General features: G+C 33.4%; 1 long non-coding RNA gene across 1 annotated transcript in view; it reads left to right on the forward strand.

The window, feature by feature from the left end:
- LOC118751478 overlaps positions 1-19,251 on the forward strand; it is a 54,672-nt gene extending 35,421 nt beyond the window's left edge. The window contains exon 3 of the long non-coding RNA XR_004994529.1: positions 19,140-19,251. This is a non-coding gene — a long non-coding RNA (uncharacterized LOC118751478). The remainder of the gene's footprint in view (positions 1-19,139) is intronic.
- Positions 19,252-20,034: the final 783 nt, after the last annotated feature.

Raw genomic sequence — 20,034 nt, forward strand, 5'->3', positions numbered from 1 at the left:
TTTTTTTCTTTTCGGTTCAATTGGAATCGCTTTCCGGTTCTTCTGGTATCGTCTTTCGCCTCATTTGGAATCGAGTTTCGGTTCTGTTAGAACCGTTTTTCTGTTCTTGTAAGAACCGGACCGTCCGGTTCTCTAAAGGACCAGGTTCTCCGGTTCGTGTGCCTCGATTCTGTGTGTCAATAATAGTATTTGCTATAAAAAAAAATGTTTTCCAAATAATAGGAGCACATGTTTATATGCAAGAAAATGTTTACATAAGTAATAAATACATACACACATACTTGTAATCTACAGTATACACTGCAGGCGAGTTATGATTACCATTACTAATTGATTGCATTAAAATTTAGTTATAATTACAAATGCCAATACCACTACTATTACAATTACCATTATTTTATCGACATCACTGCAGTAATATTACTATTTTCAACAATATTACCTTTACTTTGCCATTACCACTATCATTACTAGTACAATGATTATTACCATTACTACATATTTCTTCCTACCTTTCTTACTACCATTACAATTACCAATACTATAACTATTACATTTACCATTACACTGTATATTAAAAAATATACAATAAACTATATTACCATTACTATTACCATTACCAACATAATTACCAATATCGTTACTATTACCATTACCATTGCGATAACTATTATCAATTACAATTACCATTACAACTATCATTACTTTTACCATTCTCATTACTACTGGCAGCACCAACTCCATTACCATTTTCAATACCATTTCAGTACCAGCGCACTACTTTTACAATTACCAATACTATGCAATAGTATGTTTTGCACTTCAGGGAAATTCGATAAAATAATCTCACGAACTCACTATAAACGACGTCATACGTCCGACTGTTTATTTGAGCGCGTGACAATATTATCGGCGCAATTTGTTGCCGCTACAGAGCTCAGCCGCATTCAGCAAGAACTTGTGGCATTTTCACGAACATACATTCATACTCATGTATGTATGTATATATTTCTATGTATGTATGTGCATACCCAACTCAAATAGGCAAATAGGCCTAGCAACACATGAGTTCAAGAGCAGATGTACGCTTTCGTAAAAGATGCCGAAATACGAGTACTTTAGCGTAAAATACTTTAGCTAAGAAGTATACATACATATGTACGTACAGTAGCGGACACCAAAATCCGGACACTGATTAATCGCGCTAAAAAAATATAGTTCATCTTTCAACAAAAAAACTCGAAAATCAGAGTTGCAAACTTTGTACAAAATTTAAGCAAATTCTGCAAATTTTCATCCTTCAACAAAAATCACAATTGCAAAGTTTGTGCAAATTTTAAGAAAATTCTGCAAAATTTAGTATAAATTTGGGTATGCAATCGTGCAGAATTTACTTCGACATTGCGAAGTTTTAACGCGATTAAACAGTGTTCGGATTTTGGTGTCTGCTACTGCATATAAATACATATGTATGTATGTAAGTAATGTTCAAGGCGGTGACGAAAAGTCTACAACAGCTTTTGTCGCGCGCTCACTTATCACACTAGTAATAAATACCTTAGCCAAAAGAAGCCTAAACAACAAAAAAAAAATAAAAATAAAAAATGGCAGACTAAATTAAATTATAAATAAACACATGCACACACTTACTTTAAGAAATTCTACAATACCATAAATTGTTCGAGAGTCAGGCGCTTTAGCGTGCGTGAACGCAAAGTGCCGGTGATAACATTTCCCATTCATTCGCGGTGATTTTCAGCTCTTTGCAGGCATACTACAATAAATGGTGAATTAAATTTTATTTGTACAAGCAAATGGTGCACAAGCGGCAATACTTTGGCATTTGTTTACTTTGGTGGTTACGTTTTTAGGCGCAGAACCGCTTACATTTAGTATCTGAAGGCCAACTAGCTTTCTGCGGTTGCTTATATGTATGAAATGGGTGTGCAGATTTGCTCTTAGGCTTGTAATTTGTAGCAAATCGACAATCAACGCCGCCGCGATAACATACCATCAACTACTACATTTTATTGCTGTGCTACATATGTATATTACTATGCTGATTATGCGTAAGTAACGAATAAGAAATTTACAATACGGTTGCACATATATATAAAACGAACGAATCTAGTGTAGTGTAATAAAATCAGTGTGTCCCCAAATGAAAAAAAACAATTATATTGCGTAAATTATGCCATGATTTGAGTAACTACAATGCCAATTCTAAAATTACATTTTTTATCGGCACACTCGAAATTCATTCAAAATTTTTTATATACATGAAGAAAGTAATATGTATCGCCGCCCATACGCCAGAAACATGAATGTGTAAAAGTTAAAATTTATTGAAATCAAATTTGAAAGTTTTTTATTACTAGTCCTTAACTCTACATTTATGCAATTGAAATTGTAAAATATTTGTGGTTTCCATGTACGCATGGTATTCTGGGTTTTTGTATAAAACAGAACATCCAAAGGTTAATCAAATCAGCCCAATAACTCAAAACTGTTAAATTTGCACATTCATGCTTCTGGCATAATGATGACGATATGTGCATAAGGAATACTGTGTAAAAATCTTCCAAGCCAATATTTATGTAATTACTTTCAAATAATATATATGACTTAAAAAATGAAGGCGTGCGAGAAAACTTGTTAGGTGCTACGGGGCGTATACGTTACATACGCAACCGCGGGTGTATGAGCATGAGTGGTAATTTGTACTTTTTATACCTTTCATGAGCATGAAATGGTATTATAACTTTGGTCCGATGTTTGTAAGTACCAGAACAAAAAGAGATAGACCCATTAAAATGTATACTTATATGATCAGAACGTCGAGCTGAGTTGATTTAGCCATGTCCGTCTGTCCGTCTGTCCGTCTGTCCGTCTGTCCGTCTGTCTGTCTGTTTGTATGCAATCTAGTCTCTCAGTTTTCGAGATATCCGTATCAAATTTGGTAGGTGGGTGTATTTTTATAATGTATTAATCATTTGTCGGAACCGGCAGAATCGGACCACTATAACATATAGCTCCCATACAACGGATTGTTCAGATATGAGATTTTTCGTTATAACTTCTCCATTTATGCAGCTACGAACATGAAATTTTGCAGTACTTGCACCCATTATCAGCAGAATACTTACAGTGAAAATTACAAAGATCGGGTCACTATAACCTATAGCTCCCATACAACTGATTGTTCAGATATAAAATTTTTCGTTATAACTCCTCCATTTATATAGCTAGGAACATGAAATTCCGCACTATTTTCAATAAATATCAACAGAAAACTTACAGTGAAAATTAAAAAGATCGGGTAGCTATAACCTATAGCTCCCATACAACTGATTGTTCAGATATGAGATTTTTCGTTATAATTCATCCATTTATGTAGCTAGGACCATGAAATTTCGCGCTGTTTTTACTCATTATCAACAGAAGACTTACAGCGAAAATAACAAAGATCGGGTCACTATAACCTACAGACCCCATACAACTGATTGTTCAGATATGAGGTCTTTTATCATAACTCCTCCATTTATGCAGCTAGGAACATGAAACTTCGCACCATTTTCTCTCATTATTAACAGAATACTTACAGTGAAAATAACAAGGATCGGATGACTACAACATATATCTTCCATACATCTGATTGTTCAGATATGGGATTTTACTGTAAAACTTCTTTATTTGAACAGCTAAAACCGATAAATTTCGTAAGATATTTTATAAATAATAATACAAAGTCTACTGAGAAAATCATCAAAATCTATGCTGTATAAGCTTTATCTCCTATAGCACTGATTGTTCAGATACCAGTTTTTGCCATATATCTCCTTTATGTAGGAAACTAAACCCAATAAATTGTGTTACCGGTTTACATACCGATCACATAGCAGTGAAAATCACTTAGATTGGTGCCATATAAAGTATATCTTCCATACCTCTGATTTTTTAGATGCGATTTTTTATATAAGTATGTAACTCCTCTATCAATGTATGCACATGTATTCAAAAGCAGTAATCTGTCAAAGTAAAATTTGCAGATGTTCATGAAAGGTATGAAGCCTTCGGCATAGCCGAAGACAGCGCTGCTCTTACTTGTTTTAGTATGTCACAGGGTTAAACAGATTACTACGATCTATGCTTTGTGATGGTAATGATGGATTGGGTCCTTCCTTTTTGGAGATTTCCTTTAGAAAGTTCAATATAGGCTTAGTTTATATCGTGGCGAATACTGCGGCAACGCGAATCGAACAACAAGAAAATGGCAGAATGTTTGATGAAAGACGTAGAATAGTCGACAGTAAGAAACGTAAGAATACTGCGAACAGTGACAGAATAAGCGAAAGATGGCAGAACCATCTAGTGTTGCCATGAGTGCAAAGCGGTGCAGGTATATAAGGGCGCTGCTGCAGCGCACACGAAGTTTAGTTGTGAAACAGAGATCAATTGTGTTAGCAAGTTTTGTAAAGTGGTTGTTGTACAATAAAGTTAATTGTATTGTAATTTCGAGATCTTGGCCATTTATTTAACAATCCAGCGATACGAGCCCGAAGGATTTTGGGAAATCCGTCAAGTACTCAACTTTGATGAAATAAAGATGGACAAATAGCTTACGTCGTTCAGAAAATACTTTTTAATATAGAACAAAATGTAGAAGTATGTTCAGACAGGCCGCTAATCGACCTTTTTCGATTTAGGCGCTAATTGGGCTAAATTTCCCAAACAAAGTTTCAATTATTAATGCCTCGATTGGTGCTTAATTTAATGCTAATGTAATGCACTTTTTCATGCAACCATGCTGGAAATTTTTAATTTTACTTTGGGGCATAGCAATCAGCTGTTTGTTTCTTGTCCTTTTTACAGCTGATATTCCATCAGGGGTGGCAAATTGGAGTTTCAAGTTCTACCTAATTTGCGGAAAAACTGTACCTTAAAGTAGGTATGTATATATTAAGGAAAATATGAGTAAAACCTTTCCCTTTCCCTACGGTGAACTCACATTATACAAATTTGGCTATAAAAAGAATTTCTTAGAGCAGTTCAAGACAGAACTATATTTTCTAAAAGGCGAATCACATTCCTCCGAGTTCTTTGGATTGTATTCACCTAGTAAATACATACTTTTCCTGGTATATTTACATATTTAGCTCTGTACTGAAGTGTAAGACCGACTTTTCGGTTCACAAGTATTTTATGAGCTCTTCTTTGATTGAGTGTTAGCCACCCGAAATAAGAAAAGACACTGGTCACTAAGATGTTAGGAAACTGATTCTCTGATTAGTTAATACAATACACTGCACCTGTCATTAAGTGCCAAGTTCGATACCAAGTCAGTCTTTAAAGTGAAACTTCTTTAGCGGCGGTTAGTTGGTTGGGAGTAAATTGGCAACGGAAATTGCACACGGAAGTTGCACACGGAAATGGTTGCGACTGAATCAAGTCCTACTTAAACGAATGCAAATGGTATTAATTTAACAAAAACGTGCTAATAAAAGGGTAAAGAATAAGACTTAGATAAAGACCAATACAAGAATTAAAGTAAAGGTGAGTACGTAAATATATAAAGAAAAGGATAAAGGCAAGTTAAAAATACAAATAAAAACAAAACCAAAGATGCTTAAAGATAAATGCAAGATGAAGGTAAATTTAAACACTTTACTCATATAAGGGCACAGGAGAATATGTAGATGAAGAAAGTGATAAACATAATGGTAAAACCAAAGATAAATATTAAGAAAAATATGAGGATGAGAACACCGATAAAAGTAAAGATGAAGATAGAGGAAGAAGGATTAAAATAAAGGTAATTATTAAGAAAAGGATATAATAGAGACACAGAGACTCAACCTTGGGAACTATTTCGGGGTTATCAGCATTCGCGGTACTTATCGATATAATAATCGACATTTTTTCCATTTGGTTATCGATAATTTATCGATTTTGTTAACGATATTTATCAATATTGTTTTATCGATTTTGTTGTCAATACACTTATCGATTTTGTTATCGATTTTGTTGTCGATATTTTTATAAATTTTGCTATTTATATTTTTTATCGAATTTGTTATCGATAATTTTATCGGTTTTGTTATTGATATTTTTATCGATGTTACTAGCCTATTATGCTAACCATACACATGATGTGACATCATATGACAGAACATCACATGATATGACATCATTTGGCATGACATGACATCCTATCACATGACTTAACATTTCATCACACCAGATTGCGTTGCAATATCTGACATCACATCACATAGCATATTATCACGTCATCGAAAAGATAAAAACAAAAATGAAAACCGAGGTAAATTTCAACACTTTACTTTTATAAGAACAATAGAGTATAAAGTTAAAAATAAAGATAAACGAAAACAGAATAACCTAAATGTAATAAGAACTAAAGATAAAGATAAAATATAACCTTAAGCAAATGTAAATGTACATATGGATAAATATTGGTTATGAGACTAACTAGATATGTAACGTAAGTTTCACTTACTCTTTTTTAGCTTATATTTTATCTTTTTTCTATCTAGATCCCTGCCTATTTAATTCTAATTACATTTAGGTTATTCTGTTTTCCATTTTCCTTTTTTCTTTATTTTTATCTTTATACTCTATTGTTCTTAGAAAAGTAAAGTGTTGAAATTTACCTCGGTCTTCATTTTTGTTTTTACCTTTTCGATGACGCGATAAGATGCTAAGCTACTTTAATAAAAATCGCAAGAACTGGCCTGGAATTTATTTGTAAAGTTTTTCTTCTCGATGCAAAAATAATCTATTGTATTAGGTCTTTTTTCTCCGTGCAAGCTCTCAAAATTTAAGCCCTAAAAAGCAGGGATTTCCATAGTTGCTTATTTACCGACTGAAGCAACATGAAAATGATGTCTAATACCCCAATTCCCCTACCCAAGGTCCTCCCTTTTATCTTCATTCGTAATTGTCTAAAGCTATTCATCGAATCGCCGACGATCTAAGCGTTAGTTTTGTTGCGAAATTGTAAATTCTGCTAAAGTCACCCGATAATTCGATTGCAATTGTGCTTTGCCTCGGCTTGCGGCGGGTCAGATAATAGCCCTGCTGAGACACATTGCTTCTTAAACGCCATTTAATAGTCGTTCATTGAGTTTATAAACAATTTTTTTCTTGACTAAAATTTTTAATTGCAAAAATGATAAATAATTAAATAGTTTATAAAATTCTACCACTTCCCGACTGCTCATAGCTAGGGATATACATATAGAGCCCTAACCGCCAAAATAACGTAAGCGAAATTTTTTTCAAAATTTTCTTTTTGATGCAGAAATGCATCTAGATGCTCTAGGAATATTTCTGCATCAAAAAGAAAATTTTGAAAAAATTGTCGCTTACGTTATTTTGGCGGTTAGGGCTCGATATGTATGTAAATATATACATACATTATATATTATACTTGCGTGCATGCACATTTTATTTCGCTTATTTATAACTACGTAGGTATTTACTAAGCGGTAGCAACTTTTAAATATTTTATTTAATTTTTTTTTTTTGTATTTTGCAAAACGTTTCTATGAAACCTATGAATAGCAACAGTAGTAAATCGGCGCGTTGTCGGAACTTTTCAAGCTGTGATTTATCAGTATTTTCCGCTATTGTTGACACTTTTTCCTGCATTTAATTTTCACATTTTATTATTACTTAGCTACATACATAAGTACGTACAAATTAGGAATGTTAATCCCGGGTCCCAGCCTTTTTTAGGTCCCGAAAATGCCAGGATTCTTGGAAAATAATCCCGAGATTTTCGGAATTTGTAATTTGCACTGGTGGCAAATTGTTGACTAGTATTGGCTATATTTCTTTTTTTTTATTTGACATTTAATATTTTTTTTTATAAATGTCTAGCTCATTATACATATAAAACCGTGCGATAGTACATTTTACATACAAAAATCAATATAGTCGTGAAACCATGGGTTAAATGTAGTAAAATAGCTTTTTTAGTTTTTCACTCTGTCGTCAGTGATTTAAGAATGCTTTAAAAAATTCAGTGAAATGTGTTTAGAGAAGAAGTATGGATACCAATTTATTTATGGTAGAAGAGCTTCACAAACAATATAAATAGAAGCAATTTTTTCGATTTAAGTTGTTGAAAAGTAATGAATACCCAAATCCCGGGACTAATCCCGAGATCCCAGAATTGTGATAACGACATCCCTAGTACAAATGTGCTTACAAATGTACAAATGCAGTTGCATATTTAGTTTAGGTTCGATTTATAAAGTTTCACTAATTTAATTGTACATACGTGGGTATTGTTGAAGCGAGGAGGCACTTATGTATATAAATACATACATATATATGTACATGTATATATACTTCTAACCATATATGTGAATGCATACTAGGGTAATCCCAAAATGCATTATATAAAAAAATATTATGATTTAAAAAAGAAAAGTCAGTGACTGATTTATATTGATGACTTTTAAAAGTAAAAGTCACCGCTTGATTTTTATTTATGACTTTTACAACAAAAAAATTCTTTAATAACTGCTATCTAAGCAATTTAGTTTAAAAGACAAAAATAACTGTTATTTGTAGATTATTTAGATAAAAATCGAAAATAATTGTTATTTTGGATTTATTAAATAAAAATCAGAAATAACTGTTATTTGAGGAGTAATTAAATAAAAGTCCAAAAATAACTGTTAAAAAGCGATTTTTTTAACAAAAGTTATAACTGTTAGGGTCCCTCAAAAATATTGGTTTTCAAGAATTCTATACCTTTTCTACGAAAAATTGTTTTGTTTTTTTTCCCCCATATAAAATACGTGGAAAACATAGAGAAAACTTCACTAAATACTTTTTGATAAAAAAAACGGTCTATTTTTTTTGTATAGAACAATTCTAGGGGGTGAGAGCATTAAAATTCCCACTTTACTTTTTTTTTAGACCACCCTAACGTATACTCTTGTTTGTGTAAGTGTATGTACTTGCAAGTGTTGAAGCATGTCTCGCTTGTAATTATTTCAAACACAATTGATTCTAAAGCAACGCATTGCATATTAAACGGCAAGTTGTATTTATTTGTAAAACAAAAAGCACATCGCTTGCGTTTTGCGATAGATATGTATTTATGTATTTACATGCTTACTTACATGTGTACATATTTATACATATGCTTAGTACATTATACACATCCTCGTATACGTCACGCATTTTCGTTACGGCGCTCTTAAACGATATGTATTTGCATATGGGTGGAAATTTCTCAACTGGACCTCGGATTTGTGGGTAGAGAGGTTTAAAGATGTGAAAGGGATTATGAGAATTTATTTTGAAAATTTTTATTTTTAAAGTTTTTATAAGCAAATATATTTTTAAGCAATCTTTTTTCATCTCATTTTCTCTTAAAGTATTTCACGCAAGTTGATGAAATTTTCTTTGTAAGCGCAGTGACATTAGAGCTTAAAAAAAAAATTTGTAATTTAGAAAAATTTTTTTTTTTTTTAATTTAAACATTATAAATATTCAAGTTGAATTAAAAATATGTTCTCAATGAGTGTTTTCCATTTCGTTTAGATATTCGAAAACTGCATTTATTGACGAAAATATTTGTAAAAAAAAAATTGTTAGATCTTTTCTGTTTTTGATTAACAGCAACATTTGTCACAGCGCGCACGCATCGTGAATCATGCACGCTCACCGCCTATGCGCGCAACGTGTTCAATAGAAAGCGCGTACAGGAGCAACTAACAATTGGCTCATATTTCCGACTTTTAACGTAACCTCATATAATAATTTTCATATATATATACATAAATACAAATATGTAATTGCTGCTTTTTTGAATCTACTAGTAAATTTGTACCAAATACATACATATGTATGCCAATACATATCGCGTAAGAGCGCTATTAGCATGCGTTTTACTTGTGAACGGTGTTGTGCAAAAGCTTGACAAAAGCTGAACAAACATACATACATATATCTTAATGTATTTTATGCGTTTATTTCCAAAATTTTATTCTTAATTCATTTAGCTTAATTATTATTTTTTTTTTATAACTTAATAACTCAATTAAACTTAACTTAACATATACATATAGACCTAACTTTATTAATATTACTTTATTTTACTTTATTGTTTCAATTAATTTGATTTAGTCTTAGATCTATTAAATTGCGTCTACGTTTTTTCAATTAACTAGTGTATGTTCTTCCAAGAGAGAAAATTCGTAGTAACTCTGAATTTTGTAGATATGTATGTATGTAAAAATGCATAATATATGTATATATGTGCATATGTATGTATGTATGTAGTTAGGTACAAATGTATAGTATGGATATGTGCATATATGCATGTCCGCTGCCTTCGCTAAGCGATAAGTTCTCCTTTGTTAATAATGTTCCTCACATTTCACATAAATTACGAGCACTTACATGCCAAATGGAAACATGTAATTCAATTTGTTTTTATTTCATGCTCGAATGCATATAGTAATTGTTTTACAGAGTGGAAATTTTGAAGTGAAACAAAAACAAAAACAAAGCACAAAGTAAAAGTAAAAACTGCAAAACAACAAAAAAACAAAGGAATTGACGAGTAAATTAAATTGTTTCCTTAATTGAATTTATAGCTTTCGAACGGTCGTTGTAAGTGATTAATCAGCGATGGCAGACAATGTTTATGCGCTTGCAATTGTTATTATTGATTTACACAATTAATATGTGCAATTTTTATTATTAATTAATTAATTAATTTTCCTGTTTTGGTTTTATGTTTTTTTTTTCACTTTTTAATTTTTCCTAAAGAAAAAACAACAAGTCACCTAAGTCTAGCCAATGTCGAGAGAAAATGATATGTGCCCATACTCATACCCCAGAAAGCTGAGCACAGTGTGTCGTCAAGGTGATACCTATAGCCACCATATGTTTGCACCATGACTGCCAATATTAGCAGTAACAGCTGATTTTAAGAACTGTTACTGCCGCTGATACTGCGCTATTGTATTTTGGGCTTAAAGCTCCCTAAGCATCACCTCTTGCGTCAAGCAAAAGATGCTGCTGCAATGAGGTGTTTGGCTCGCAGCAAGCGACTGGTTGGCTGATAGTCTCAGTAAGACTAATGACGGATTTTCAGTGCGTATTAAACGATAAAAATGTGAGTGACAAACTTCGGCATTATAAAAATATCTTTATCATTAAATGGAATAAGTCGGAAATTACCATCCTTCGGATTACTACTTGGTATTTATTCCGACGCTAACAGCTATCCCAGTCAATGAGTCAGTCGAAACAATCTGTAGCTGAAAGATATTGAACGAGCCTGAAGCAAAGAGAAATTTTCGGGATATTAATGTCAGGTTGATAAAGGGATGTAGACTTTATTAAACAGTAGATGGAGACTGATGCGGAATGCAACCCATAAGTCGCCCATCATCCCTGACCGAGTGGATATAAAACGTTCCTTGAAGTGTTTCAGAAAGAGATGCTCCGAAAAATATGTATGTATGCATGTGTGCATACATATATGTATATGTATATGGTCAGACATACATATTGCAAGCTAGAATATTCAAGAATTCCACGATCTGATTGATAGGATTGCTGAAACTGCTGCCAGGCGACATCCGCTTAGTCGCAGGACTCACGCAAAAGTCGCTGCGTTATTAGAAACTTTTGCGCCGCTGGATTTGGTCATAGCAAACCACGGAGCAATTAGCATATTTGGCAGGGATAATTGAGAATCTGTCACCGACATAGCCCTTTCAAGTAGCTCGTTAGCTATATGCATGAAATGGAAGGTCAGCGAACACTATACGCATTATGACCACCAAGCTCTGGTCATGACATTACTATGGAAAGTCCTGGAAGAGAGTGGACTAACCGAAATAAATGAAATTACCAGACGTGGTAATTTCCAGCATCGCTTGATAAAAGTCTGTTTAAATTAGTCCTGAGTTACGTCGCTATTCGGGACAAGGAGGAGAACTCAGCGAGTGGGGCTGCGGATGAGTTTGTGTCTAATTTTTCTCTAGCATGCGAAGCAGCAATATCATGGAAATTTAACGGTCCAAATCGCAGACAAGTGTATTGGTGGAGTGATACCATCAAGGAGTCAAGGACAAAATGCTGCAGCCAGAGGCTCAGGCTGACCGTGGAGCACGAAATCAGGCAGGCAAGATATAAAATTGTGAGAAAACAATTGAAGGATGAAATTAAGCGAAGCTATGCGAGGAGGCTGATGAAAACCCGAAGTGCATACAATGTAGTGATGCCAAGGGTTGCTAAAACATCCCATAAGAAATTCTCAGCCTTACTAAATACGATTGTTCGAATCCTGTTTCCTAACCGCAAAGCAGCAAGCATTCCAAGTGCCCCCCGTATCGGAAAGTGAAGTGATTCAAATTACGGCGATAGAAGTAATTAATGCCGCAAAATTGGTTGGAGATCGCAAAGCTTTTGGCCCAGATGGCGTTCTAAATATTGCGCTGAAGGTTGCCATTGTTGAAAACCCCCACTTGTTCGTGAGGGTAATACAGATATGTCTAAGGTAAGGAGTGTGCCCTGAAGTGTGGAAAGAACAAAAACTGGTGCTGCTCCCAAAACCAGGAAAACCGCCAAGTACCATCGTGCTATTTGTCTCCTTGACACCATGGGCAAGCTACTAGAACGCGTCATACATAATCGGCTACTTGAGTTCACTGAAAGCGCGGCGGGACCATCACCACACCAATATGTGCTCCGCAAGCAAAGGTCAACAACAGCGGCAATGCAAAGAGTGGTTTCAATCAGGGCAATGGTAACATTGGACGTAAAAAACGCCTTCAATTCTGCGGATTGATTACACATTTCAAAAGCACTCCAGAAGCTAGCCGTTTCATCGTACATGTTCAACACCATAAGAAGTTACCTGGATGACAAAGTTCTAGAATATCTCACGGATTCCGGTACCAAGATGTATGCCGTAACCGGTGGTCACTTTGGTATTATTATATACGGCCCTAATCTTTGCTAAATCATTGGTAGTGAGCGCTTACAAAAAACCATGTGAGGTCGTATACAGGCCCAGTGCTCTTTGAGGAATATGTGTGTATAGGACGACGCCAGACGATGCAGCAATGGTTATTGCAGATATGACGCCCATGGACTTATTAGTCGGAGAAGGTGGACATATACCCTCATCGCTAGTATTGAAAAATGGCTGAACCAAAAGCATGGGAATTTAAACTTCCACTTGACGCAGTTTTTAACTGGCCACAGCTGCTTCCGGAAGTACTAGAACTGCTCTGGCTTGTATGATTCACCTCTGTGCTCATAATGCAATGTATACAAAGACGCAAAGCACGTTCTGTTGGCTTTCCCGCATATTGATCAATATTAGTTTGAATAAGTGCACTGTGACAAATTTATTCAGATCTTAGCTGGCTGTCGAAGCTTAGATATTGTTATACTATACTATATACCTATGTAAGTGGAGTAGCTTACGTATACATGTGTATCCGCTTATTCATACAAAACGAAAAATCAAAATGCCACAACAACAAAGTAACAAAAAAGCCGAAGAAAACACACAAATGGACAACCAAAAAGCTAAAGGTGGAAATATTCAAATTAAGAACAAGCCACAGTCACCTTGCATGCCGCCAATTGTGCCATTTGGCTGCATACGCGTCACTTTACTGCTGGTGAGACTTGTGACTAGCGACTAGCGACTTGGGACGTAGTATGTACATACATACATATGTATGTATGCATATTGTCCGTCCAACGACTGGTCAATGATGTTTCTTCACTATCGAACAGCTACCGGTTTACACGGTCGTTACGCTTCATTATGCCATCGATCGTCAGCTAAATTGTTATACACGCACATACAAAAGCATACATGCCCAGAAGTAGCATGTAGTAGAGATTATATCAAGGTATGCATCCTCTAGTCGCGTGTGCGTGCGTGACGTTGGCTGATGGTCATAATCACTCTCTACCATCACCTGTTTGTCTGCATGTAATTTTCATGCACTGTGTGTCTTTTTGTTTGTAAATCTATGCATGCAGCAGGCATATTAGTAGCATTGCTACCGATTTTATTGCTATAGCGTTTAATTGAGGCATTCCAATCGGGTTCGAGTTGACTTGAAATTGCATCAAAAATGCGTGTAATTGTCGCAGAGTTATTTTGCAAACTGTGGCTGTTTTCGTCACTCGCGCGCACTGCCATCGCTGTGCTATGTATTAGGGCTCGTAAAATTATCCGACTATTCGACTAATCGGTTAACCGATCATTCGATTCGTAACCTTTCGCATGCTTATTAGTCGGTTAATGGTATTCGAGTAGTCGCCCGCCTTCGATTATTCGAATAGTTGCTTTGCTTCGACTACTCGAGCATTGTAGCAAATCGAATTTCAGTAACCGAACTCTCATTGAAATTTCTTTGACAAATGAAAAAAAAATTTTTTAAATATATATGTACATGCACACATATGTATGTATATTCAGATACAAAAATGAGCGGACGCAAAAGGAGCTGGGTTTGGGATTTTTTCGAAAAAACAGAGGACGAAAAGGAAGTTCCATATGTGGTGCAGTTTTGTGCTACAACTCCTCCACATCCTCACAACAACTATTTAACAAAAATGCATAACAAAAATCGCGAAAATGAGAGGTAGGTATTGCTTTAGCCATTGTCTCTAAAATATTTCGCAATAACATTTCAATAATTAGCGCACATTCTTGCAAAAAAAGTCTGCCTTAATTTTGCACATGCAATCTTATATATGTACTACGAGTGTAACAAGACTTTTCATATATGTATATGTATCTGTAAATGCAAAAAAAAACTCGAACTTAAAATATTCGATTAACCGAAAATGAACGGTTAACCGAATAATCTAAAGTGAACGGTTATCCGAATAGTCGACAGCTTTCGACTACTCGAATATTGCTAACCGATTAACAGTAGTCGACTTCAGTCAGATTCGAATAATTCGGTTAATCGATTAACCGAATTGCCCGAGCTCTACTATGTATCTAATATTAGAGTGGTCCAAGTTTTGTATGGGGAGAAAAAATGTCGGCGTAGGAAATGGGGCACACTCTTATTTTTGACTTTGGGTATTTTTAATATCTATACCAACTTTCAGTGTTCTACTGCAACAAATAAAAGGTGCTCAACAACTTTGAAATGCGCTACTGAATCTCTTTCAAACTGACTAAAATATTGGTGACTTTTATAAAAAGCTAGTGGCTGCCTTGATAAATAAAGCTGTCAATATTTGTTCAACTAATTTAAATTTGAAATGATCTTAGGTTGCTTAAGCAATTGTTTGGTTAATATATGTACAATATACTTTAGAGTAAAATATAACCATTTCATGAGCATCGTCTAAATTTATACTTAGAAATGTAAAGTTTGGTGCCAGCACCTCTTTCGGCAAGAGGAAAAATTTTGGAAAGTGTCCGGACCCTAGCTCGGATTTTTTTTTACCACTCTAAAACATGTTTTTGGACGAAAATGGTGTTACGCCTATCTTAGAAAATGCATTATCTTCAGTTTTGTTTAAAGAACCGGATTCCATCGTGAAATCTTATTTAAATAAAAACTTAAAAAAGGTATGGGTATTAGAAAAGTAAAAATAACTACTCGTGCTCATATACCCGTAGTTGGGTATGTAACGTATACGCCCCATAGCACCATATGCACTCATCTAACAAGTTTACTCGCACGCCTTAACTTAAATTTCGTATTGTCTAAAAGTAATTACATAACAATTTAAGAATTTTAGAATGAATTTCGAGTTTGCCAATAAAAAAATGTAACAATGCAATTTTAGTTTAGTTTAGTCATATTTTGCTCATTGTAAATTTTTTTCATTTGGTGACACACTAGTTTTATTACACTAGATTCGTTCGTTTTGGCAAGAAAAGTATTTTCATCGCTTAATTTTAATATTTTGAAGTATCTTACATTTTTAAAATTAAAAAAAAAAAATCGTAAAATTTCAAAAATTACAAAATCGCTGCGACAGATATTCTGCATGCTGCAATTTTTTTTAATTTCGTGGTAAACTCTTGAAACTTCACAGATGTGTTGTATTTGATTGCAGCGTGCATTGCCTCTAATATGAACATTCTATTTGAAAACTTCTCAAAGTTACAACGAGTGACAACAAAAAACTGAGTAATTTCGGTACTTTTACGCCTAAGTAAACGTTTTAAGGCCAAAATTGTTCAAGTTTCTTTTTATTTTACTCGCTTTTGGGACTAAATTGATTGAAATAAATGCAAGTCAATGCTTTACCGTTTGATTTTTTTCTGCCGAGAGAAGGGAGTAACACTAAAAAAACAACTCGCGAACTTTCAACAAGAAACCAATCGGATTTTTCGCATGATATAATTTGTACATGAAGTAGATCTTGATTTTCAATACACCACATTTCATCACCTATTGCGCAACATAATCAACAATCAGTTCCCGTTGTCGACTAAAAACCATATTTTTGAAATGAGTTAACGTTTTGAGGTAGTCTTTGTTTGTTACCATCCAAAAGGATTCAAAATGTCAAACTTAAGTGCTTCATAACACATACATAAAAGAACAGAACTCCCCACCAAGCGCCTTTTGGGCATTATGGAGTTCTACTCTTAAAAAAGACGAAGGCGTTTGTTCAGAACTGGGATCATAATTTTTTGGTGCACAAAAAATGTAGACGACATAAAAATTTACCTTTTATTAAGGTAAGCGACACCTCTGAAAGGGATGCGTCGAAAATCGCCGTGATTTTGCTTTTGAATTTTTTGAATAATCATTATTCTTAAGTGAAAAAAGAAAACTCACTAATAACACTGATTTACAGCAAACATGTTCTATGGATGCCACTATCCAGTGCATATGTAGATATGTTAGTTAACATTTTTTTTCTATGGATACCGTCATTCAGCTTAAAAAATGGTGATTCCACTTAATCTCGTATGTATATCTTATGAACGCATTGAATAGTTGTAATACGAAATACGGCAAATGAAAGCTAAAGAAATTCTCCATAAACTTTGTATACATCATGATAAAAACATAGCAAGGTAGAACCGTTCTCTCAATCCATGATTTTTTTTTTTTGAAGTTTGCCAACATTTTAAAATCATATAAAAGTGAAAATAAAAAATTGAAATTGTTCGAAATTGTTGTTGCTTGAGATTGAAAATGAAAATGTGTGTGTGAGTTTGTGAGTAAATTTAAAAATTAAATTGTTTGGAAACGTCAAGAATTTTAAAAGTGACACTTTTCGATAAGTTTGATAGTTTCTATGAAAATAATTAACGGAAAAATAACAAAAAAAAAAAAAAAAAAAAATTCTTTTTTTTTAATTTTTCCCTCTTAAAGTTTGAATTTTTTTATTTTTTCCTCAAAAAAAAAAAAGTGGAGTTATCAATTAATTTCTCAAAAATTATCATGCCTATCGAAAAGTGATGTATATACGAATTATAGAGAATTTCATTGGCTTTTGCCATACTTTGTATTACGATTATTCAATTGGTTCGTAAGATATACGCGATTAAGTGGAACCATAATTTTTTTAAGCTGAATAACAGTAAATTGCAAATATTTCGAAAACGTATCCATAGAAAAAAAAAAATTAACTCTGGAAAACAAAAACCAAACAAAAATTTGTGATCCAGTGCAATTATTATCTTTGAACAAAAAAAAAAAATAAGAATCATTAAATAATCATTATTTTGTATCGATTTTGATTTTTTTATTTGTGCCGACATTTCATTCATTAGTTCATTAGGTTTCATCAAGATCTGGAAGACCAGTGAATTTGGATAATATTTTGGGCAATATTTTGTAAATAGAATTATCGTAAACTTGATTGCCATTGCTATTGCTACGAGTATTTGTATCAAAATAAGTATTGAAAATAAGACTCAAACGATGTACGTTGTTGTACTAACCAACGCAAATTCCATTCCGGATATAACTAATGCCTATTGATCTCGAACAACAAATGACCTTGAGCAAAACCTCAAAACCTACCCATTTTTTTGCGTTAATTAAAACGAGAAATACCCAGATCATCCTATATTAGCATGCATGACCTCCCCTAATTTATTTGGTTTCATTTTCATAATTATATTACATGCATACATACATACATAGGCACATGTCAATCGTCCTCAGCAATAACGACGCAACTTAAGCCACAAAAAAAAACAACAAAAAAAAACGCTTGCTACTGAACAGTGGCACATGTCTCTAATCCTTGTCTAAGCCTTACTAAATCTTGAAAAAGCTGTCACAAACGTTTAATATGGATTTGACAAGGATTATAGACAGTAGTAAGTTATTTGTTTTTTAGTTTTGAGTTGTGTCATTATTACAGAGTACTATCGATATGTAAATTTCTTTTTTTTAAATTTATTTGCTAATATTTTTTTTTTATTTTCATGTTATTCGGTTTTTGTTTCCATGTGTTGCAAAAAAGTTACTATTCAACATTCCTGATTTTATCAAATGATATATTGATATATGTATGCTTTTTTTTATTTGTTGACCATTTACGTCAAAATACCGGTAAAAATTTGTATTTTTTCTACATTAAGTCCAAAAAATATGTATTTTTAGTTAGCAAAACACAAAAGCAATCATTCAGATAGTTTCGTAATTCATGTGGATGTATGTTTGCTTGCATGTCATCTATGATCGAATAGGTTCATATTTACATTCCTTTATACATTAGGCTGGACCGCAATAAATTTTTTTTCTTATCAACTAGGAATGGACACTTTACTTGTGGAATCAGTCGAGTTCTTTCAATGGAATATAAAATATAAAAAAAAAAACAATATTACACGTTACAGGGTGTTTTCCGTATTTTGAGAGTAGCACTTTACGAAACACGCATACTTTTTTGGCACTTTTAAATTTATTTATAAAAAGTATTTTTGTAGTCAAAAGGAATATGCACTAAAGTCGATTTAGGTAATAATCTCCCTAGCTACATTGTTTACATATTTTCGCTCCCGCTTTTTGCTTATGAACATAGATATATCCACTTACCTATATACAATTTGATCGAAATTCAGTTTTTGTTTTAAAGTTTTTAATAAAATCTTTCTATATATTCTCTACTTTCAGAATAATGAAAAATGTATCTATGCAATTTGGCAATGAAATTACTAAAAGTCCGAAATTTTGGATATCAGCAAAAGTTTCCGAATAAAAATTCCATCTAAAATGTATCCATGCATGTATGTAAGTATGTATGAATTTACTTATGTAAAATTTTTTTTTGCACTCTGGAATCATAAGAAAAAATAGTGTGTCTTCACCTCAATCTGGGGGCTTCGTTTTATGATATATATTTTTCAATAATTTTTAATGAAGCTCAATATTTTTTTAGTAGGTGTACACTAGGCTGGGGTAAAACGAAAAAATTGTAATAATCCATGCTGTTTTAAAGCTTACTTAGAGAGGATTTCGTCGACATAAAAGTTTGCTTAGTTTCAACTCGAAACTTTCAAGTACTGTATCGTCTTGACCAAAAAAATATTCTTCGATTACCTAACACAAAGTGTTACTAATTAAAAATTCCATAATTTTGTCTATTTTTATTTTCATTTATTATTATTATTATTTTTATTTTTATTTTCATTTCATTTCATTTCACGACATTCATGCAACATGTGTAGCATTCCCGGACATACTTGATGCTATTATCAGCGCTAACCCTGGCTAGTTCTTACGATGAATTATCTAATGTTTTTGCATAAAAAAAAATAAAATTAGACAAAATTATAGCGAATGAACTCTTTGAAAGGTGTTCGCTGTATCATTTGATATTTTTTTTTTAATTTTCTTTTCGACCTCAACTAATGTTCCCCTGCCCATATTTGGTATGTGTGTATTGTTCGGATGCTTGTCTGTGTTGTCAAGTGAAAAAGTTTAGAGTGCCCACCATGCAAAATATATTTCTCATGGCAACAATCGTCAATGGCAACAAATTGGCGACTCACCGATTTATTGCTGTGGT

The sequence above is a fragment of the Rhagoletis pomonella genome, unplaced genomic scaffold, assembly GCF_013731165.1.
Source record: "Rhagoletis pomonella isolate Grant_MI unplaced genomic scaffold, Rhpom_1.0 Rhpom_scaffold_00730, whole genome shotgun sequence".
Taxonomy (NCBI): Eukaryota; Metazoa; Arthropoda; class Insecta; order Diptera; family Tephritidae; genus Rhagoletis; species Rhagoletis pomonella.